Raw genomic sequence first — 24,506 nt, forward strand, 5'->3', positions numbered from 1 at the left:
TTAATTGGTTGGACATTTGCAACTGATTTGGAATTGATCTATTAAGACATTATTAGATGAATTCCATAGAGAGCACAGAGTGTGAGTGTGATAATGCCTTATCTTGATGGCTCCCATATACATCCATCCCTTATTTGATGCTGTTTTCCACAAAGCCTTTCAACAATATATCACTAATTACCATATATCCTTGGAGAAGCATTGGAGAGAAAATACATAACACTTCAAGATATCCTTGAGTGAGACAGTCACATTTTACCACATCTTATCAAAAGGGATTATAACATTTTTGGATTCAAACCCTAAAACATCCTAACTGTCTGACTCTCCCCAAAAAATTAGGTGGGCTTAATTTGTCCTCCCGTGTTTGACTATCGAAGGTTTTCATCTTGAAAAGTAACACCGTGTGTGGGGGCTTGCAGCAAGCATTTCAGCTTCAATTTCAGACTTAAATGCTCCTTTTGCATCGCGGGCCATGTGACACAGCCAGATATCACTCCCTGACTTGAGCCTGTTGAACTCCCCAATCTTTCATCAAACACAGCAATATGACATATTCCAGTGGAGCTGCTGAGGGAAAAAAGCCTGATAGCAGCAGGTTGGCCCCATTATCTTTTTCCGTCTGACTTGCTGTTGGCTTACGTGAAATTGTAGTGAACCTGAGCAGAACATGAAAGGTGCTGTACTGACTGTGTGACGCTGCTGTAGGCCTCAACTCTCGCTTTTGATGTGTTAATCCTGTCACACCGATGCCAAAGCACTTCAGCAAACTCTGATACTGCCCAGAGGGTCAACTAGGCTGCAGCACTCAATGCAAGAGATTGACAAGAAACCTCACACGTTAAGTTGAGGTTAAAGAGAGAGAGAGAGAGAGAGAGAGAGAGAGAGAGAGAGAGAGAGAGAGAGAGAGAGATTCACAGTTTTTTACTCAGGATCAGCTGGCAAAACCAGGCCTCTAAGAATATGCGTGAATTAGACTGGTAATTGCATATCCATATTTCAGTGATACGTATATTAAATAAGATGGCGCTGAAAATAGCTTGCATTGCTGGGACTGAAAATCTTTTAAAGATAATGTTCATGTCATAATACTCTCTAATTTACAGTACTGACACATACAACTGAACTCAGGTTTATATCTGTCAACAGAGTGACCAAATGATTCCTATTTCCACCAAACACAACAAGCACATTCTCCTGGCAGTTCTATACAAGTCCCTATTGAGACAGATAAAAGAAATCCACTGGGAATAAAATAAAAGTTCTGGATGAACCTAAAATGTCTAATGCTTAAAAAAGAGAAAAAAGTTTGAAAAGAAGAGGAAAGACTGAGCCTCTTTCTCACGATAATAAACATGCCTCAGGGTAAAGTCTGCCTCTCACCTCCTTGCGCATTGTCCATGAATAAATAATACGACCGCAACAAGCAGCCCTGCCATGCAACCAGCTGCAATGCACACTAGATGGCACTATGTCTTTGAGAAGAGGAGATGAGGAGAGGGAGAGAGAGAGAGAGAGAGAGATGAGAGAGAGAGGAAATGAAAGTGTGGAAAATATATTTAAATTTGAAACCAATTATGTTTACTATGATGCTTTTTCACATTAAACTTTAGCCTTGCATGCATCTCTGTGTAGTCCAACATGTAAACTTTACTTTGCCGAGAATAATCAACAACTGAACCACACACACACACACACACACACACACACACACACACACACACACACACACACACACACACACACACACACACACACACACACACACACACACACACACACACACACACACACACACACACACACACACACACACACGCGCACACCTACAGTATAAACGGGAAAAATGATGTCCACATTATCATTCCAGTATGGTGATGGTATGTGATGCAGGAGGGGAGAAAAGTGTGTGTGAAGTAGAGCTCCTCATTACCATGGGCTGTCAAGTAATGATGGGGTTGATATTCTCATTAAAAATGACAATGCGGATCACAGGAAGAACACCTCCCCCTTCGCCTCGCATCAGGATATTACAATGCATTTGTTTTCTCTGACATGCTAGAGGAAGACTGTTAGCATGGAGTGTGATAGGTATTTTAACTCCTGATGACATGAATAGCCCTTTGTATTAGTGTGTGATACCTATGGTGCTGTAATAAGGGCTGATGGCTGAGATAAATACACATACACATAACTTGATGACTTTTTATACTGGAGCAAAACATTGCCAACACATGCAGGATTGCAGGGCAAGGGCAGCTACTGTATGTATTAACAGTTTTTTACTCTTCCACTAACAGGAAAATTATGGATGGATGTAGTGTTTTGTATTATTTTAGCCCCACACAGAGACATATTGCCTCACACTTAGTCCATGCATAAAAAATATGTATATACTAGTGGTGGGCCGTTATCGGCGTTAACGTGCTGCGTTAATGCAAGACTCTTATCGGCGATAAAAAAAATATCGCCGTTAATCTCTTATTCCACCTCCTGTTCGGCTCAGGGGAGATAATAATAGCCGGGGGCCGTTGTTGACACTTGAGGAGCCTTTATTCTCTCACACACCCGCCGCTCTCTCTCTCCATCACTTGCCCACGACACAATCGGGTATTGGAACGCAGGGTGGGTGTGTGTGGCCACCGGTCGCCACGTGACTATAAGTTTCCAAGTTTTAAACACTTCTATCTCTTCAACGTCAACGTCACCGTACCCGAATCCTAAATATCCCCATAGCAGACGCTATATTTCATCGGGGGGGAAACTTTGTTTTGCGCCACAGTTCGGCCGTAATGCTGCTGCACACATACACACACACACAGACACAGGCGCACACACACACGCTGCATGACAGAGACGAGGGGCGCTACCAAAAAGACGAGAGGAGCGGTTGGAGCAGTTGGAGCGTTTAGAGACACATGCGTGCACATTTATTTACATAAAATCGCAATCGCAGTCATTTGTGCAGTTATGTAAAATGTTTCACTAAGGAAAATTACAGAAAAAGTAACGCACAGTGACTTTGATGAGTAATTTTAATCTGATTACTGGTTTGGAGATAGTAACGCGTTAGATTACTTGTTACTGAAAAAAGAGGTCCGATGCCGGTTACTCGTTACTAAGTAACATCTTGTTGAACATTATTTATTTTCATCACCAATTATCATAGTAGAACAGCTTCCTCAAGCAGTTTGTGATGCATGTTGGAAACAGGAGATGAGCCCCTGGTCTGATGCGCCACCTGGCTTGAGAAACACGTTCTCAAAGACTTACTTTGAGTCATTATTTAGGGAGCACACACATATTATGAATGAATTCAAATGAGCCATTTTAATCTAGATTAATTCCAAAATTAATCTAGATTAATCTAGATTAAAAAAATTAATCTATGCCCACCTCTAGTATATACTAATTTGTTGATTTGGATTTTTCTGGATACACTGAAGGAATTAGTGTTGCTTTATGGGTTGATTGAATATGTCACGGTTATTAAATATTCTAGAGTATAAAACCGTTGGAAATACTATGTCGAAAATGTAACACTATAATTTAGTTGCTTTTGTATTTTAAATACACATAATTGTTCAACTGGTGTAGTATAACCTCCGACTGTGAAAATATATTTCATATTATTACAATGGTGTTTTACCATGTTTCCAATGATATACCAGTCTTATGGGTGACACCGGAGAAGTTGCAGTTGTACACACACACACACACACACACACACACACACACACACACACACACACACACACACACACACACACACACACACACACACACACACACACACACACACACACACACACACACACACACACACACACACACACACACACACACACACACACACACACACACACACACACACACACACACACACACACACACACACACACACACACGCACACGCACTACACATTAAATGTTTACATTCTGCTCATGCATGCTAAATAGAAGTAATAGGCAAAAAAACAAATAACACTTTTTTGGGAGAGTTTTAGCTGTTCACATTTGAATCTGGTGAATGGAACGCGTTTGTATAGCCCTCTTCCGCCTTAATGGACAACATGTTTAACAATTTGGTCTCTGATTCGGCCAGCTACACACACTCAATCACAGACCAGAGGAGCTGACACGGAAGGCGCTGGCCGCCAGGAGCGACTTGATGAAGGACACTTTCATATGACCTGATTCCTTTCTTATGTTCAGGTTTTTTCCTGACGTAATTATATTGTCATTGTATCATTATGTTTCCGTGCAGTCGGAGAACAGAATTTATTATAAAATATATTTTCTACCTTCTTTGCCAAGGTCTTTACAAGGAAGACTCATCCTACAGGGCTGACCATGTGGCCTTGCTCCCTTTCTGTTTTATGCATCACATATCATCTATATTCTATGTTTCCTTAAGGCATGATATACAATGTTCCCTACGATTGTGTGAATTGCACAGAGATGTGTCAAAGAAAGAGCTGTAATGGAGAATTCACATTAAGGACTATACAAAGTTCTCAGTCATCCGGCTTTGGTAGTAGGACATTTACAAAAGCTAGAGGTAGCTGTAATTTAATATGCATTAACAGCTTTATTTAATTTTTTATTTCATAATAAAACAGGAAATCCAGTTGCATTTTACTCACAGTAGAACTGCTAGGTATTCACATTGAAGATTAAAACATTGGAAAATGTTAGTACCTTTTGAAAACAATTTTTTTTTATAGGATCATTCTGGTGTTATTTATATATTTCTTGGTGTCAACAAATCATTTCACAGTACCAAAACCAACACTGCTTCCATTGTTAAAAGAAGGTCCAGTATTTTTCTAAAACATCAGGGCACTGTGGTTTTCAGCAAAAGTTACTCCAATAGGAGTAAATGGTAGCAATTAAGTAAATTTTCAGCAGTAGATTAATACACAGTTGGTGTACACGTGGTTATTTTACAGCAGGAGGACGGTGTATGAGGGATTTACTAAAAATAAAGTAAAGCGGCTCATTGTGGTGCATTTACAGTAATAGCGTTTTAACAGTGGGGCTCTGTGGCACGGATAAATACTGTAAGCTATATTTATACATTCTTCCACAATATATGCAATGAAAGGAACAAATTATTTAATGATGACAGATTATCACCAGACTTATTGCTTGAGCATGCTTTTGTTTAGCTAAAACCAGGGGTAAAATGATTCACGATTAAGCATCAGTTTAAAACCACTAGGATTAAAAGCTGCAGTGAGGTGCTGTTTTGCCACACTCTTATCGTTTCCTGTTCAGCCATATTTCTTCTCCTTCGCACTCTCTCTCTCTGCCACCTGTCCGGAGCCATATATTACTTCATTGTTCTTCTTCTCCCCTTCTCTCTCTCTCTCTCTCTCTCCCTCTCGCTATGACTCTTCTCCCTCTGGACTTTCTCTGTGTTACCATAGTCCTTGGTGTAAGTGAAAGTTTCATGTCCTGCTGACTCCTATTCTAAAGGAGCTTTGTTAACAAAGCCCCTGGTCCGTCTCTGAACTGTGATATAACGATACATGATCGGTCACCTCTATCCACTTCCAGCTTCCACACATTTTCAATTTTTAAACAATCTCCAACACCAAAATGGAAAATTGGCAGTGACGCACAATCGTAATTGCTCCTAATTTATCTGCCACTTCATATACGATTCATTGTTGAATCAATATTGATTTGATAATTAATGTACCAAAAATCTACAGTATTTCTGTCTTTACAGCAAACAGGAAAACGGGAACAGCTAAACCACAAAACGAGCAGATTCATTCAGCGGTATACACATCCCTGAGAAGCACGATCCAAACATAGTAACCTCACCTTTAAACTTCTCCCCACCACAAATAAAACTCCTCGCAAACATACTGGGATATACAATACAATGTTTACTCACAGTAAAAAATTATTGGCTAGCTTGAACGGACAAACATGAGGAACTGTTTACACAGGCTGATTATTTCACAAAAACAACAGCATGAGCCAATGAAATCATCGTGTAAGCTGGCATAAACTCGAGTGTCCGTTTGTTTACGGACACTCGAGTAGCCTATTTCTTACTATATTTATCATCGCTGCTTGTTTCTGTGTGCACACACGGCCAGGTTGTGCCAATTTTTTTTTAGTTGCTGCTGCGCGTCACCTCTCAGCTCAGCAAAGATATGTGAGTGAACTGTGCTCCGACCACTGGTTTTCAGATGCCCTTGCCTATTCTCTGATCAAAAGCTGACGTGTCACTGGCTTTGAAGCCGCTGTCACACTCCTGGCAATAGCACAATGTCAGGGGCCTAAGCTCTTATCTGCCTGTGGGATGATGCCCGGACGTGCTATCTGGCTTTCAATAAAAAAAGAAATATGTGGCTCGACTATCTCTCCGAGTTTTTTGCTCTCAAACACACATCACGTTGATAGTGCTGCCAAAGCTGACCTACAGCGTTCACTGTCTCCCCTGGCTGTTTGGCTGTTCTGTCACCTGGTAAATGTCCCTTTCTCTCGCTCAAAAATGCATAAATAAAAACACACAAAAAAAAACTGTATTGGGCATTCTGTCACATTCTAGTTAAAACACATTGGTCTTGTTTAATTAACAATTAGTCCTTTTTTTGCCAGCAACTTTCTAGGGATGCCATCGCCGCTTGACACAGAGCATATCCCTCTGCTGCGAGTCTGAGCTAAATTAGCTCATGTTCAATCTAATCATAGACTTGCAGCAGGTCTCGCCATGAAAACCACGAGGGGCAGACAACTCCTCGATCAACTTATTTTCCCTGGCAACTGCTCCATGCTGTCTGCATTAAAATAGTTTTTTTCATTTGATACGAATGCAGTATACTTCCTGCAGTTTCAATTACAGAGGTCAGGGAGACGGTTCGGCTCATACCGAGACGTTTGGCCGGCTTGGCCATGGGTCTCTCCCTGACCAGTGACCACTTTGAGGACGGGCGGAATACTTTCTCACAAGGATGAAGGCCACAGTAAGAATAACTCTGCCTCTTCATCACATTCTTGACAGAGTTATATTGTGTTTACGGAGCCGATCCTTGAAACAAAACTAATACACATTTTTCTCTAAGTCTGGCTGCACTATGTGGTATTGTAGCCAACAGATTGGACTTCCGCAGTGTCGAGTATCGAGGTGCTGAGGCCCTGTGGGTGTCTGGACATGGCCATTTAATCTTGTGTCTAACACGTCATAAAGCCCTCCTCATTGGTTCGGATCTACTCATAAACAGCAGATTCTCTCAACCAAGACCTGCCTGTCTGTCTCTGAAGCATTTGAAGCACATTCAAAAATCGGCAGAGTAGAAATAATATTGGCTATCCCAAGGCATACAAAGTAAATGACCTCTGCGATAATGTCCCTGCATAAAAAGTCATCTCCCTCCCTTTGTTGCCTCTTTTTTTTTGTCCTTGTCTGGAACCGTTCACCTCAAAAGGTGACAGGCAGTGCTGTTGCTTGGAGCAGGTAACTAGGGGAGTGCATTTAGATGTAGGCTGTTTTCATCCAATCAATATCCATCAACAGAGGGCCGAAGCAAATACGTTCCCTCTCTGTGACTTCTCAACAGATGAGACCAGAAAAGACTTTGGCTAGCTGTTTATCTTGCAGTACTCACACAGATGTGAATTCTTCACCAAAGCGAATCATGGTCAGAGAACAGCACAACCACTTTGCGAACTGGATTGGGGTTTGATATGACACAAACAGCGGTGGTTTTTCTGCCCTCTGCTGCTGGGCTACGCGCCATGGGCTCATGATAAACCCATTTTTAGCATCGTTCTGCTGGGCCGTCGCACATTTCCTCGACTCTTAGCTGGAGCTGCCCTCCATGTTTCCCTTGATTGCGAGTGATTATGTCCAAGCATAAATTACGAATACTACAGCAAGATTTAACATGGACAGCTCAAGAGAGCCTTGGCCCGGGCAGCGTGTATATCTTTCATGCGCTGTCATTGAGCAGCATTGTGAGATTGTTATTCCGCTGCTTCCTGGGAATGGACACTTGACATTAAGTGCAATGCTATTGTCATTGAAATAATGGCTAGTATTTTGCATTTGCTTTGAGTCTGAAGCCTGGGTTTTGAACAGAAGCAGAAATGATCTATCTTAATGGTTTATCTGACAGAAACAGAGGAAAGGATTTACTCCTGAGGGAAGTAACAATTTAATGAATATGTATTACTTATACGTATTGCACATACCTTTAGATTTAAAGTCTGCTGCCTTAAAGAATACTATACAGTGTGTTGATACGTAAACGTGTGCACAAGTATATTGTATTGGATTAGCTTCCACACTGTCTGGCTATGTTTTCAAATTAAGTCTTGATTCCGTACTTCAGTGAGAGAAAGCTGAATACAGAATTGAATCACTCAGTTCTGCGACACCCCAAAGGTAAAACTTTTAGCAGTCTTCATAACTGTAGGAGAAATAATTCATCATGGCTTTAATTCAATGTGACGGTGAATCTCTGTGTATCTTGAAAAAAATGAATGTTGAATCCAAAAAGAGATGCAAGATTACAAACCAACCACTTTGGACTTTTAGGCTATATTGATCATGTTTGATCACTCACTATATCTTAAACTTAAAAATGTACCTTTAGATTGTAGTGACATTTGTGATGAAGCACGCGACAAGATGATGATGCATTAGCCATTAGTCAATACACAGCCCAACCTTAACTTTTTGCATGTTTCTTTTCATATGTTAGACAACATAATTTGCTCTTGTCGCTTACACATGACAAATCACTGTATGTTGTTGTGGCTCGTGTAGTATTTACATACTGTCATTGTGCAATAGGACATATTTAATGGCCCACTTTACATAGTACAGCCCCTAACCATTTGCTCATTCCCTATGGTATCTACACATTTAGGCAATATGGTGTATCATGGTGAGCAAAATTTATCACCCAGTGATCCCACTGTGGGAGGAACTGACAGAATATTGATGAAACAGTGGTGAGTTTGCGTTTGTGATTCGCCCCAAGGCTAGGACAGGAGGAGTTTGAAAAGGGGAGATGATTAAAGGGAAGCCATGCACTGTGGAGAACAGAGCAATCATGGACGGGTCTACGCTTTCCCTGCTGCCCGGTCCCCAGGGAGCCACCAGTGCAACGGGGCAACGTGCCTCATTAATGTATTGACAGATATGAAAAGTCTCTAGTTGCAGAGAAATGTTGCATGGAATGATAATGGTAAAAACACCAACCTGTTTTTAGTGAAAAATAATATAGTCATCAAAACTGCTTATTGACTTTGCCTCATACAAACATTTAAATAACATTTAATAAATCATGTTTAAAAACAAATAAGTACTATTTTTTTGCTACTGAAAAAAATTCTAGGGCAGAGCATCTACAATCCTGAAACGTAGACCCCATTTACATGTCAAGTGTCATATTCATTGGTAAAAGCCACTTCACACACAGAAATGCCTTCAAAAATGGGATCAAAACTGCATCCGTCATGGTTTTTCTTGTGAGTCGATGTAAATAAGCTTTGTTTCAATCTATAGGTCATCTCATCTGTGTAGATGCCAACATACTATTGTACCATGATTCAACGGACTTGACTTCATACAAACCTGGCTTGACTAAAAAAAAAATCCTATTGCAACTGACACTGGTAAACTTTTTCATTCTGTTAGCAGCATCAAAAATATTGGGTTGACATGATTTGCTTTACTTTACATGTGATGCCAATCACATCTCTTAAAACTTTTAAATCCAAACCTCCAGATTGTCCCCTGAGTGGTTTTTACAGAAACCCTTTAATACTGTATATTGGTGAGAGCCAGGGCCCATGTTTATCATACTGTGGATCAGTGACAGAGAAAATCAGGCAGCTTGGAGATACTCGGAAAAAGATAGTTTGTTGAGCTTTGAGTTGAACATTTCTTGCCACACATTATGTGTCCCACACAATGTACTGTGCACTTGTCAACGAGTTTCTATATTCACCGTATAGTCCTTTTTTCAGATGTACCTCACTATCAACATCCGATAAGTCTTTTTATTTGTAGCTACTTGTCAAATGCACATGGTAACTGATACGTAAATGCACACAAATAGAATTAACTTAAAGCGGCAACGAGTAACATTTAAATATCTTTTAAACAGCCTCATGTTTCCTCTCATAATCATAAATTACCTTTAACAGCAAACGAGACCATCAGTGCAAAGAAAGACGTTTTTATATAGTTTTTATTACTGCATTTGATCTGGTCGTACACCCAGTCCGATTTTCGGTTCGCTCGTGCATGCTCTATGGTCACATATCCGTATTGGTCGCAGATTTCAGTATGGCGCAGGAACGCGATTTGAGAAGCCTATCACTCCAAGTGAGGGAAGGGGATAGGGAGACCAGATCCAAATTCACCAGATGTGGGACAAAGACTACGTATGTGCGGGACAATGCGGGACAAAGTGCCGTTTTTTTACCAAAATAAACTCGTGTCACCACCGGTAATGCCAGAGACACGGCTTTCTATATTAAAAAAACACTATCTTTAGATCAGCGCGCAGCAGTTAAGTTAGCTACTGTTAAACAAATAGAGCATTAAGGCTGCGGCTTCACATTAAAAGCATTTCACTGGCTTCACATTAGCATTTCACTTGACAAACGTGAGTTGGCTTTTATTTTGAAGTAACAGGAAAGTAAACGCTGAAGCACTGCAGGCAGCACCTTCACAGAGCCACTGAGCCCAGCAGCCCGATACACACACACAGACAACCACACACAGACAAATGGAGACTGCTGTCTCCTCACAGCTATCGGATAAATGCCAGATTATAAAACACGCATTTAAAAAGGGGGGCTCACTTTTAATAACAATGCGGGACAACGTCTCAATTTGCGGGACGTGTGAAAAGTAATGGAAATGCGATCTGGTCACCCTAGAAGGGGAGCGAGAGCCTTGTTTCAGACAGTTAGGCTATTTGTCGTCATAATGACTGATAACGGGGCTGAACCATCAAAGAAAAAAAAGAAAATGCAATGAAGAAAAGGTAAAAGGGAGAGTGATAGGCGGGCGGGAGGGCGTTGCCAAGCAACGTATACACAATTTCACGGAGCGAACCTAGACTGCAGTGTTTACTCCTAAATGAATGAGCGGTAGCCTACTAAAACAAAGTTTACTTTGCCTCACCAGCATCATCAGATGACCATTATTCATCTGAAATAGTCATTATTTACAACAACATAAACACATTACCTCATCGTGATCCATAACTAACTGCCGTCTCTCGTTCATTCGCTTTGTGTGGGGACACATACTCGTTCAGCTCCGTGAGAGGTGACAATGGATCAACTCATTGCAATCAGGTGTAGTTGATGCTGTGTCACTAACCACTCTCACCGAGCCGAAAAGAGTCCGGTGCCCTCACACTTTCAACACACGGACACGCACTACATTGCTTCCTGATTATTTGAATCTTGAGGCCCTGCACGAGCTAGAAAACAGCTTCACGACAGCTGGCGTCGTAAAAATACTACCGCTTTTGTTCAAAGGTGTCGCCAACGTGCCGACTTACTCGTAGTGGCTTTAAAGAAAAAAAATTCTGTAGGTATTTGCAGACAAGGCGTTTTTTACATGTACTTTTCACAGCTTTGATAAATACGGCCCATAATTCACTGTTGATACAGCCCTTAGCTCTCCTTTTTTAAGTTAAATTTTAACCAGGACTTAGCCATCTTTGGAAATGGTGCAAGATCTAATGTGTTGATATCAGAAATGTGGTGATCACAGCTGGCTGCTGTGTGTGTTCCTCCTCCTCCTTCTGCCACTCCCCCTGTCTGTCTCCGTTCCACACCTGGTCTGCATCTTCAATCAACACACCTACATCTACTCCTGTTTCCCCTGCAGCGATTGCCAGATCGTACTACTCTTTACTGTGGTAACTATACGTGCCTGGCTCCAGTATTTCTTGCTACCTAGCTCTCTAGCCTCTTGTTGTTTTTGTTCCTCTTCCTAACTTGTGTTTCCTCTGCCTGCAGTATTCCGGACCACTACCTCCCGCCTGCCTACCTGCCTCACCACACCCCGGCTTCCTCATTCATTCACCACCAGCTTTCCCACCGTTTTTCAATAAACCTTTGTTCATCAATCCTACTCTGCCTCTGTCTGCTCTTGGGTCCAGTATCAAACTGTAACAAGAAATGGGTTTCACTCTTCATAGGCACATGTGCATGCATGAAATAGGCCTGGCCATTTAGAATTTTTTCTTTAACCGGTTAACCACAAGAATTAACGGTTATTAACCGGGTTAACCGTTAAGATTTAATGTAGCCTATTTATAGTGAAATACATGAAACATTATAGCAGGGCTCCCGACCTTTTTTTGTTCCAGGGACCTGCATATCAATTTAAAAACAATTCAGGGGCCAGTAGCCAATTTAAATGCCTACATTTTGACATTCACACGGCACCTTGTCTGTTGTGAGAAGAGGTCTAGTATGCGAATGTAGGAGTAGAAAGTGAAATAAGTGACTGAAAAGGGACACACACACACACACACACACACACACACACACACACACACACACACACACACACACACACACACACACACACACACACACACACACACACACACACACACACACACACACACACACACACACACACACACACACACACACACACACACACACACACACACAGGCTTTAGTTATGAGTAGCCTACCGAAACCCGGTGCTTTGTAGTGCTGAGCACGGGGCAACATTTTGAAAGACCGTAGTATTGATAAGCTCCGACGTTATCAGTACTGAATAACGGTACTTTACGCTTTTGTTTATGACGGATTTTCGCTATTGATCCTCGCACACAAGTATGGCAGACCTCTCTGTGTCTGTGCAGGGGCACTCACTGCCTGTCTGTCACTCTCTCACACTCACTGAGATGGTGATAGATGCAGGACAGCATCCACCTCAAGAAGGCTAATGCTAGCGCTATGTTAAGATAGCGGGAGCCCACGCTGTTAATTAAATTATACAAACACATGGCAGGGGAGTGTTGTGACCATAAGTTGTGACTGGCTATCTTTCTGGGAGCGTACCATGGACCTATTATAAAGTTGAGAGTAGCCTACACGACTATTTTCACTCTTTACCGACAGTTGGCATTCTTACATCCGGTTTAGCGATATCAAAATAAGAGTCTGGATTTCAGAGAAATGAAGATGATTTATTTTTTTAACCGTTTAATCATAGTATTAACCGGTTAAAGATCTTCTTAACGGTTAACCAGTTAACCATGGATATCCCTAGGCCTGGGTTTTTTCTTAGATAATAAATCAATCTGGTGACTTTTTTCTTTATTGTGATTACTGGTGAATTTTAATAACTTCTATAACTAATTGTAATATATAATATTTTGTAGAAGTTCACTACATTTTTCCTTGACAACATTATTGGTGTTGCCCTGTTGAATGACAAGTCTGGACTGTGGACGATAAGCCTACATATCTACAGTACATACACAGCCCCCTGAATTCATCTGCTTTAGTGGATATAGTGATCTGTGGTTACTGTGATTTTTTATTCAGTACAGATCCCAGAGGCCTTGACTGTACAACAAAACACCTTGTAGTGGGCAGGAGGAGAGACTCATCTGCATGCTTACACCCCCACACAAACTTTATTTAGATTAAGTGATGTTGTATGCACCATTCAAAGGATGCCCTGCACCACACTTAACACTAACATATGTTGACAACTGGAAGCTGTATAGTATATGGACAGTCTGATCATTTGGCCACTAGCTTCACTAGGGAAGTTATAGGTGACTTGCTTAAGAAGAGGATTCAACAGAAAATGGACGTAGCATAAAAAAATACCTGCAGGTATTTCCATTTTATACTACGTCCGTTTTCTGGGTCTGGTATAATTTTAAGTAAACCAAGTACATTGCAGATGTTGGACTTATTTAAACAGTATAGTAAGGGTTATTTTACTGACATGCACACAGACCAAACAATAATCTGTATTCAGTGCATTCATTAGCAGCTATAAATAATGCAGGTTATTCCTCTGAGTGTGGACCTAAAGGTCTACTTTACGTTGCTACTGTCTCTTGATATGATTCAAATTCAGAGAATATAGTCCAAACGCCTCTGCCCAAAAATCCAATCTGTCCATAACAGTTTAAGATCTGTTGACTTTTGCAATTTTATGACAAGTGAATGCAGAGTTGAGATGCAGCTCCCGTCAGGTCAAGGCATACATATTCACCCAAAAATTGGCCAGACTGGAGTCCTTGAGTCTTTTTTCCCCACAACAAGCTTATTTCATCATGGGTAGTTACACTAAGTCTAATGTAGTGTACTCCCTGCACTGTTAAAGTTATTACTTTCCAGGAATACATTGCTCTTTCCCAGGGATTTCGTGTCAAATTAGATTTATCTTTCACGTTTACATTACATTTGCCTTCATTATTAATTTGTTTTTGTGGTGGTAGAGGAGCGAGAGTAGACTTATCTTTGAGGTGAAAAAAAATACATACTGAAGCTACAAGGATAAATGTCCCAGGAGCTCTGATGAAACTCAGGAAGCCACTATACTAAAACATAAAAGCACATTAACTACCACTAGATTCTAAGTGGTTTTGTCATTGTGCCAGCCAGGACATTTCAATAATTCACAAAGTTCCATAAAAATGCAAAAAAATCCTGGGTTTCCGCAGGCATTTTTCCTGGAAAACAGGAGCAGATTTTTAGCAAGGAATCCTGGGAAATCCTAGTATTTAAATTATTGGCATTCAACCCTATCCCACATCAGCTCCACCCAAGCTCCCACCCGTTTATCCCTGACAGGCGGTGAGCAGTAAACCTAACACCAATGTGAACACTTGAATAAAGAGAACATACAGTACTATTGATAGTACTGAGGTCCCTGCTGTGCAGGAACAAACAACGCTGATGCACATTTGCTGGTGCCTTTAGGTGTCTGCCTGTTGTGAAATGTAGAATATCTACATGTGGTGCAAGGCCACAGATTTTGAAGTTTGTAACCAGACCAGGGTATCATGCTCAGACATAAGAGGATGAGAAAGGGATCAGAGCCACGTTGGTAAGCTATTTGTTTAAAATGCTGTATATCAAAGACCCGTCCGGTGGTAAAGTAGAGTGACTAGTGTGTATTATATATATATACAGTATATATATATATATATTAAACGTTTATATTTATATTTGTTTTCCACATCTGGTACACAGGGTAATAAATCATCTTTTTTTTTTAAGATAATTTTTGGGCATTTTTATGCTTTATTGATAGTGCAGAGAGACAGAGGTGAAATGGGGCAGAGAGGGGAGTGACCCCGCGGGTGGGAATCGAACCCGGGTCTGCTGCTGGGCCCGGCCCGGGAGGGGGACGCCTTACCAACTGAGCTAAAGGCGCCCCCCAGGGTAATAAATCATCTTAAGTGTTTGGGTTACACACATAGTCACAGCAAACATCATAACTTTTTAAAGCAGCCAAATATTTATGCTCTAGTGCCACCCCTCACCGCAGGAATTGTTACATTTATACGGTCAAACAATGCCTTGAACTATCATGCCACATATGCACTTCTGGACTATTTATTTTTGTGTGGTCTTAAAAAGAAAAGAAAACACAAGTTATGTTAGAATCTGCGGAATCTACATAATTGCACGGCTTGGGCAAGAGTCGGTGGATACAACAACCTCAGAGAATAAAGACTGTGGATAGGCCCACTTTGCGTCCATTAAGCTGTATCCAAAACAAGAATGTTTCAGTGGTTTGACATGTTCCTGGATGACAGAAATATAATGCCAGGGTCAAGATATTTGGAAAGGAGCGGTTGTGTTTTTTTTGCCCCCCTGACGACAGTATTCACAAACCACACGCGGATGTTTTACTCAGTGTTTCCTTCTGAGCATGGCAACGGATGAGAGAAAAAAAGGTGAAGATTGTGAGCATGAATATTCAGTTTGACTTAATGTTATACTATTAGAAGTTATCTAGTATGTACTAGCTGTATGAATGAATAATTTATTCATGGCATGAGAGTGAGCAGAAAATAAATGGGATCTCAGCGTCTCCACCATAGGTTAAAAAAACATTCAGTATGCAGCTTGATAGACTGTTAAGGGCAATTCAGCCACCTTATTGAGAAATCCACCTTTTTGCACCTTTTACCCATTCGCACACTTACTTACCCTTAATCAGTGTCACGGAAGGCTGAAGACCAATGTATTGGCTAAAAGCAGGTGAAACCCCCGGATAGATCACTGTTGGTCTCTCTCACTATATGCTAACACACATTGACAGACAGTCACACAGAGCAGCAGTATATTGACCTGCTTTGGATGGTTATAAGAGACTAGAGATCCCGAGATAAAAAATAAATACAAAAATAGCATGGGGGGGGGGGGAGATTCAAGTGCAAAACTTTCTTGCTGTGAGGCAGCAATTTGAAGCATTGATCCACCATGCTGCCATCTTCTCTTACCGAGAAGAGAAGCCAAGAGGATGACAGTTGGACTTTAATATCTATCCCACTACAGAAATGTCCCGCATATATGATTAGGCATACAGCAGATAGACAATAATATTTAGAGGATATAACACACAACAAACTGATTGTGTAAGTCCCCTTGTTTCAAAAATGGTTTTGTCACTTGGATATTTGACCTATACTGTGCAGAATGATGTATGTCCAATAGGTCCAACTGAGGAGTTCAACAGAGGACACATCAAAAGTGTCTCACTGTTTCCATGCTAACTATTTTCTTCAATGGCTTGTAATCAAAGTATTGTGTTTCTGTTTTGCAGCAGGAGTGTGGAATTGCTATGGCAAGTTATAGACTAACCTTGGGTGTATGCCTGAATGCCAGCTACAGTGCTGATCGAAAGTATGCTCGAAAGTATGCCTTTTGGAATTGTATTTATTTTAACCATTATTAATTAATTTTTATCAATACCAGTATTTGTTTATATGAAATAGCAGACATGTGTTTATCAATTTAACATTTTTCTTTTCCGGAAATCAATTGTTCAAACAGATAAAAAAAAGTGATTTGCCAACTTTCGTAAGTGCAAAAGTTTGTGAACCCAGAGCTGTATTGCTTAAACACAATCAGGTGGGCCAAATTGAGTGATGAAATGGACCAATGTAATGAGAGATCTTTAGAGAAGAAATTGGGCGGCACTAAAGTGAACCCATATAGGTCAGACATGCCAAAAGGGAAAGAAAATATCAGAGGATCTAAGGAATAGATTTGTGATGCTGCACATTTGTCTGTGGACAGCTATCAAATAATTAAAAAAAGTTTGAGTTCCATCGGTCCACCATGAGGCAAATCATTTACAAATGGAAAGCTTGAAGAGTGACTTCACATCTGCCTAGAAGTGGATTTCCTTCAAAAATATCCACAAGCGCCAAAAGAAAAGTGATTTTTCAGTTAAAAGCCAATCCAAACATTACATCTTGTGATTTGAAGACCTCTCTTGCAGCATCTGGGACAGATGTGCATGGTTCCACAATAAGAAGAAAACATGGACATGGAGATACCTAAAGTTTTCTGGAAGTCTATTCTCTGGACAGATTAGTCCAACATTGAACTGTTTGGTCATAACCAAAACCGCCATGTTTGGGCAAACACGCAACTCTGTCTACCACCAAAAGAAGAATGGTTTGCAAATCTCCAGATGTAATGTTTGGGTTGGCCTTTACTGGAAAAATCCCTTTTCTTGTGGTGCTTATGGATATTTTTGAAGGAAGTCCACTTCTAGGCAGATGTTCAGTCACTCTTAAAGCTCTCCATTTGTAGATGATTTGCCTAACGGTGGACCGATGGAGTAGCCTGGCGCTACCAGACCATCGTACTTCATTTCATTTGTACAGAAGGTCTGGAAGTGCTGTAATTGGCAAACGTTCACTCACTTGGAGGCGGGTGTCTGTTGAAGTTTAAAACTATTGGATCTGCGCAGTGCCACTCTGGATTATCCAACCAATCGCTTAACGTTTGGTCGTGAGCCGGCTGTTGACGGTGCGTTCAGGGAACTCGGAAATTTCCGACTTCACTACATATTGTAGTCTATGGATCTACCGGTACCTGGCAACGGTAACTTGCTAGAGCCTAACGTTTAGTTATTTGGATGAGAAAGGTTGTAGGCGTCCATACTTTCCCGAGCAGATGCACTGGAACACAGACAGGTCGGAACTCGGAACTAAAGGTGCGAACACACTAGGCACTTTACACACGTACAGACGCGTATGAAATCCGCCCCTTTTCCATAGGGAACCATTGGTTTACGCGCGTACATGGCGCGTAAATGCGTCACTCGCGCTAAAGCAACATTTTCACTCGCGCTAAAGCAACATGTTTACGCGCGTATATATTACGTGCGTATATATTACGCGCGTATAGCTACGCGAGGAGTTCAAAAAATTTAACTTTTGTTGCTCCTACGCGAGACGATTAGCCGCGTTGGCCAATCAGCGTTGAGCTTGACCCGCGACGTCACATACATTGGCAGGGTCGGAGAACAGTGTACTGTACACAGAGGCTGATGATGAGAGACACTGAGGAGAAAAATGTATTGCGGGCGGCCGGTGCTGTATGAAGCCGCTCGGGGTTAGAACACGTGGGGAAAGTAAACCAGGAGAATGGAGTTCCTGGTTAATTCAATGTGCGGCTGTGCTTTAGCCGATAAACAAAGTTAGCGCCGTATAGCATTAGTTAACTCACCCTGTTGTGTGCGGGCGGCTAGCGCCTCATATTATGAACCCAAACATGACGACTGTCCGCGGGACTTTCACGACAAGTAGAGCGAAGCACCGGTGTTGATCTACGCCAGCCACGGTCCCTTGTCACAGCCAGGTAGGGTAATTTTGGCTACTTGCCTTTATGTTGTGCCGCCGTGCACCGATGCTGCTGTAACTGTGTTTGTTATGTAGCTGCCGTGAATATGCAATGCTGTTTTAATGCTAGGCCATTTGTGCTGTTCAGTTTGTCTTTTGGCACAGTTGTTGGCCGTGTTGTTGTTGTTTTTGTGCAGACATGCACGCTGTTGTGTCGGGTCTGATCAGCCATGGTTGATAAGGGAAATACAATATCGGGAGGGAGACTAGGCACGTTACGCGCGTATAACCATTTTTGACACAAAATGATCAAGCAACATTTTAGCTGCGTTACGCACGTAAATCTTACGCGTGTAAAATGCCTAGTGTGTTCGCACCTTAACAAGTCGGAAATTTCCGAGTTCCGAGCGTAAGGGAACGCAGCATTCAACTGAAACTGGAGCGCGACTTCGACCCTCATCGTTCTCAGCCACTTCCTCTGTTCGCTGATTGGATGCTCAGAAATCTGTTCGGAAAAATCTCACTAATACGCCCCACCACCAGACTGACTACTGAAGGGAAAATGAAATTTGGGCGGAAGTAGGTAGGCGGGCGGAGCCAGGCTACCGATGGAGCTCAAACTTTTTTTTAAATTAATTGATAGCTGTCCCCAGACAAATGTGCAACATCAAAACTCTATTCCTGAGATCCTCTGAGATTGTATTTCCCTTTTGGCATGTCTGACCTGTATGGTTTCACTTTGGTGGGCCTAAACTGACCTGGTTTGATCTCTGTTTTAGCTAGTGCCCCCCCATTTCTTCCGTAAAGATTACATTGGTCCATTTCATCACTCAATTTGGTCCACATGATTGTGTTTACCTGCTTGATTGAAGCAATGCAGCTCAGGTTTTACAAACCTTTGCACTTACAAAAGTTGGCAAATCATTTGTTTTATCTGTTTTAACAATTGAAAAGAAAAATGTTGAATTGATAAACACACATCTGTTATTTCATAGTAAAAATACTGGTATTGATCACAATTAATTAATTGTCCAAAATGCAAGTATTCAAGCAGCACTGTATATAGCCACTGTTTTCGACATTTTTTTTGTATGTTATCCAACTGTAAAAAGAACTGTTACACAGAGTGAGGCAGGCAGAGAGATAGAGAAAGGACAATGGGCAAACGTAAATTGTATCTGCTCCAATGAAAAGGGAGCTACAATTTGTTTGTGATTGTGGCTTTTCTGTTATGATGTTTAGTCATGATCATCAAGCTTCTAGTACGAAAACAAATTATTTGGAAATATTTTTGCTCAAAAAAGTGGACTACATAATGCTAAATGAAAATCAAGAACTTCAATAGCATTTTCTCCTGTTTTGAGCGTTCTCATTTTGTGGCAGTCACAAAAAGCACATCGAACATGGTGAAAACCTGTCTAAATCGATCTTGGCCTTTTTTAAATTCCAAGTATTTGTATAGTGAAAAACTGATTCAAAAAACTCAACTAGCCTCAAAGATGCACATAAATTAACTGACAAAGCTTTCTGAATGTATAAAGGATGTTGGAGCTGGCCATTGCTGACGTGGGTCTCCATTCATTATTTACCAGGGTAGAGAGTGTTCATGAATAACTTCAGTTGTTGGTGATGTTTTAATCATCTAAATAAAATAATATTTGATACATCTGATTGAGTTATCAGACATTTCTTCTGAGGGGCAATGTTGAAAGAGGGTCCAATAATATTTATGGTTATAAAGTACATAGGCTCTTTCTACAGTATACTCTTGTTTCTGTGGTATTCTTATTGTTTTTTTTATCACCATATAGATAAAGTGGGAACTGTGTACTACAAAAGGGGAGACAAAAAAGGACCAATAAAACTACACAAAACTAAACTGCACCAAACTTGTTACAAATGTCAAATTAAAAGGCTCCGACTCTTATCTCTAATGCGCCTCCGAGCCTGACAGTGTGTTGTGCCTTTATCCCCTCTTTGGACTTTCAAATCTCCATTTCTCTCAGAGCTCTGAGGGTGTGTGCTCTGACAGAATGTCAGGCAATTAAACAGTCATGGCTCATTGAGCTGGAGGTGGACCCACTCCTCCAGGCTTCTCTACTGGCAACAGAATGAAAGAACGCGGGCACTACTTGCTCATCCCTAGAACATTTTCTTTTTGACCGAAAAAAACTTAGCGGCAAAATCCAGAGAAGATGTTCTCATCAAAGGACACTTTAAACTATTGTTGACTTCCACAAGGCTGAGCAGCAGTGTCACTGTCACGGGTAATTATCCTGTTGCCGAATGTAAATGAGGAGTGTGTGTGGGACAACAAAGATGCACTCTCACAGGGATCCCAATCAGGTCCCTGCTGCAAGATAAACACACAAATGTTGGCACACTAATGAAGGCAGGAGGCAGCTGCTAGACCTTTAAAACTTTAAAACCTGTAAAACTAATACCTTTAAGCCTGTTCCTAGTGCACACAGCATAGCGGCAAGAGAAACTCAATAACAGGCATCTGTTTTAATTAAGTCATGCGCAGACAGAGAGCTTCAGGTAAAAAGTTACTATTCTTGACCAAATTTCTTTGATATTTCCCAGGCATACCAGGCTTCCACGGAGCTGCTGTTGCTCAAAAACCTGCATTTGAACTTCTGTATTTGGTTCATGGAGGATTTGAACAAGAATCAAGAATAGTGACCAAACGTTCCAACCAACAGTTGCAGACTAACACAAATTATTTATTCAATACTACGATTGAGCGAAGGTTTTTAAAGGCCGATGTAAATAATTTTTTTTTAATACAAATGTTTGGATTTGCTCAGATGTAACTTATAAAACATGCCTACGCCATTTTTAATAAACCAGTTTTGGTCACTCTTAATTTAAATCTTTGTAATTTCATGGATTGTATTGTTAGAATATGTTGTATTGCTGTTCTAATGTTTATTCTGGGACTGCAAATGTGTGTGTAGCCCACATGTTCTAATCCTATTGCCAGAATAATGTGTTAATGACTGCTCCTCTCCCAGGTACTAGTACAAGTGTGAGATCAACAGTTAATCACATCATTTACGACTACAGTTGCCTTAGATTAATTTAACTTTCATTTCATAAATGACACGATGACAAGGCCTTGATTTCTTGTAGCTTCTATATGAAGTGGTAATGTACGTTTCTGCCCATTTTTTCATTATTATTACCAATAACCTACTGCATTATTACAACATTGCCATATTGAAGAGAAGAAGCGAAAACCAGGTTCATAAATACACTTGGCTAATAAATTCCTTTTAAAAATTCCACCCACTGCCGCCTACCTATAGGCTAAGTTTTTCGTGAATCATTGACACCTTCTGGAAATAAATCCAAATGCTGTTTTCCTTTGAAAGCCATTATTTTAGAACTGCATAGTGCTTATTAAATTTGTTCAGTTTTATTTCACATGTCGGGGGGAAAAGGAACTCTCATGTCTCATGAACTAGCCACCTCTGGGATGGTGATGCATCTTCATGCTGAAAGCATGAACCGAGAATAGCGGATTTTCTGCCTGCCAAGCATGGTGGCCGTTCAAGGCTGTGATGTCAACTGCAGGACCTCATTAGAAATATACCAAACTTTTCCCAAGTTAGAAAAGTATACTGTGAATGTAAGGCTATAACTAGGCCACTCTTGGGATTTTTCCAGGATATTTTTTCACATATATTCTAGCCACGCCTTTGCTTGCTATTTATAAAGCACATTAACAACCAATGTGTGTGGTATCTAAAACGTATGACCTCAACCAACATGATTTAATGTTGGCTTAACAAACCACAGTCATCGTTAAAGTAGTCCTCCATTTCCAAAAAATTACTTGTTAAAAATGTTTTTTTTTTTACTGAATATAACCTTCTCCGTCTTTAGTTGAGAGTATTTTAGGCAGACAAAAAAAGCTACTACTTTGACCGTGTCATTTTGTATCATCAGAAAACTGCTCTACGTAAGCCACATATGCAATATACAGTATATTTCGATTGACTGCAGTGACTATACATTTATACTATATACAGTATATATGAAATGGATCACATGATTACTGACTGTGTATGTGATACTTAGTCTGATGATCCCACAGAGAAATAAAACATGGTTGCACTTGGTTTTAGGCCTGCAATGTTATACCATTTAGGATCACTTTGGTTTTTGCACACACAGCAGGCAGCTGTTTAAAGGGAGAAAGTGCTAATAAACCATTGGGCACTATCTGCTCAGCACTAAAGAGTAGGCTGACAAAGTAATTGAGTAGCTGGTGAACATAGAAGAGCATTTATCAGCTAAGGATCCACACACTTTATGTCCCATAGGAATATGGGGACCAAAAACATGACAGAAAGCAGAGTGAATATGCATCTAGTTGTCTGAAAAATGACTGAAAATGTTCTTTTCGGTAACAACTTAAAGGTGAAGTCAGTAATTCTGGAGAATACTTGTTGTCAAAATCAATAGATTTCAGCAGTATCCTGGTTGCATGTGGCCACTATTATCCTGCAGGATTTCTTCAGCATACAGATGCTGATAATGTATATTTCTGCTCAGGTACACTGGTTTAGGTATAGTATGCGAAAAATAAGCCCCCTATGTTTGACCCTCTATCTTGTGAGATTCTCCATGCAGACTAATTGCCCAGTTATTCATGAGCAGTGTGGAGCCCCACTTCACTCTCCCTCTGCCAGTTCTGACGTAGCAGGTCACCTTCCGATTGGTCGGCCTCCTCAAGGAGTTGACTCCATTAGTTATTGTGATGAAGGTCTAGGCCTGGGATGTGTCTAGAATGGATATAGTGGTTTATGTTGGATCACCAGAGAGGAATCCTTCCCAGCTGAGGAAACCATTCCTTGTGTTCAACAATCCCTGTGCTTTGAGAAAGTCGTAAATATGATGTGTTTAACAGCTGATATGTTAATGCCATAATACAGCACATAGGCTGTTATCGAGTTCAGCAGTGCTCCTGCATTAGAATCACTAAAGACAAACTGCTCCCTCATTGCAAATTCAATGACAGCAGGTGACACCGACTCCCATGTGAGATGAAAATGGCACTATGACTGACGCTTAGCACACCAAGTGATGCATACCACGGAGATAAACAGGTCACAATGCTTGTTTACTGGCAATCTCTCTCGTTTGGAACAGAATCATATGCATCCACACAACCACACAATATTAAAACACAATGTTTTGCTTCTGGTCAAAATGCATTAAACAGTTGTAGACAATAGTCGCATGGGAAAGAACAAATGTAAAACGAGTATAAAATATTTGAACCTTACACTGTGTTGCATCACATTCCAAACAATCCTCTGGTTTGCAGCATAAAGGCAGGGAAACAGAAAGTATTAATGAATTCAGTGTAGGTGGGAGAAATTGTTGATGGACATACAAAGCTAGAAAAGGCATTTGCTATACAAGAGACATCAATGGTGTGAAGAAATAATTAGATTGTGCATAATTAGTATTGAATAAAACAAATAAGCCATTGATTGTTGTGGGATTCGAAGAGCCAGATTGCAAAATTGCTGCTTTTCAAATTATGAATCCATTAACTAAATAACCTATTGTTAACCTTACACAAAGGGCATACACAATTAAACTCAGCATGTTTTAAACACTGTGGGCGGGGCCACTTTCCAC

The 24,506-nt window shown here is 40.8% G+C and overlaps 1 protein-coding gene across 1 annotated transcript in view; it reads right to left on the reverse strand.

Moving 5' to 3' along the window:
- The window catches only part of LOC307258300 (glypican-6-like), an 85,508-nt gene that overhangs the window by 5,214 nt on the left and 55,788 nt on the right, over positions 1 to 24,506 (reverse strand). The window lies entirely within an intron of this gene.

Source organism: Ammodytes marinus (assembly GCF_949987685.1).
Source record: "Ammodytes marinus genome assembly, chromosome: 12".
NCBI classification, from domain to species: Eukaryota; Metazoa; Chordata; class Actinopteri; order Uranoscopiformes; family Ammodytidae; genus Ammodytes; species Ammodytes marinus.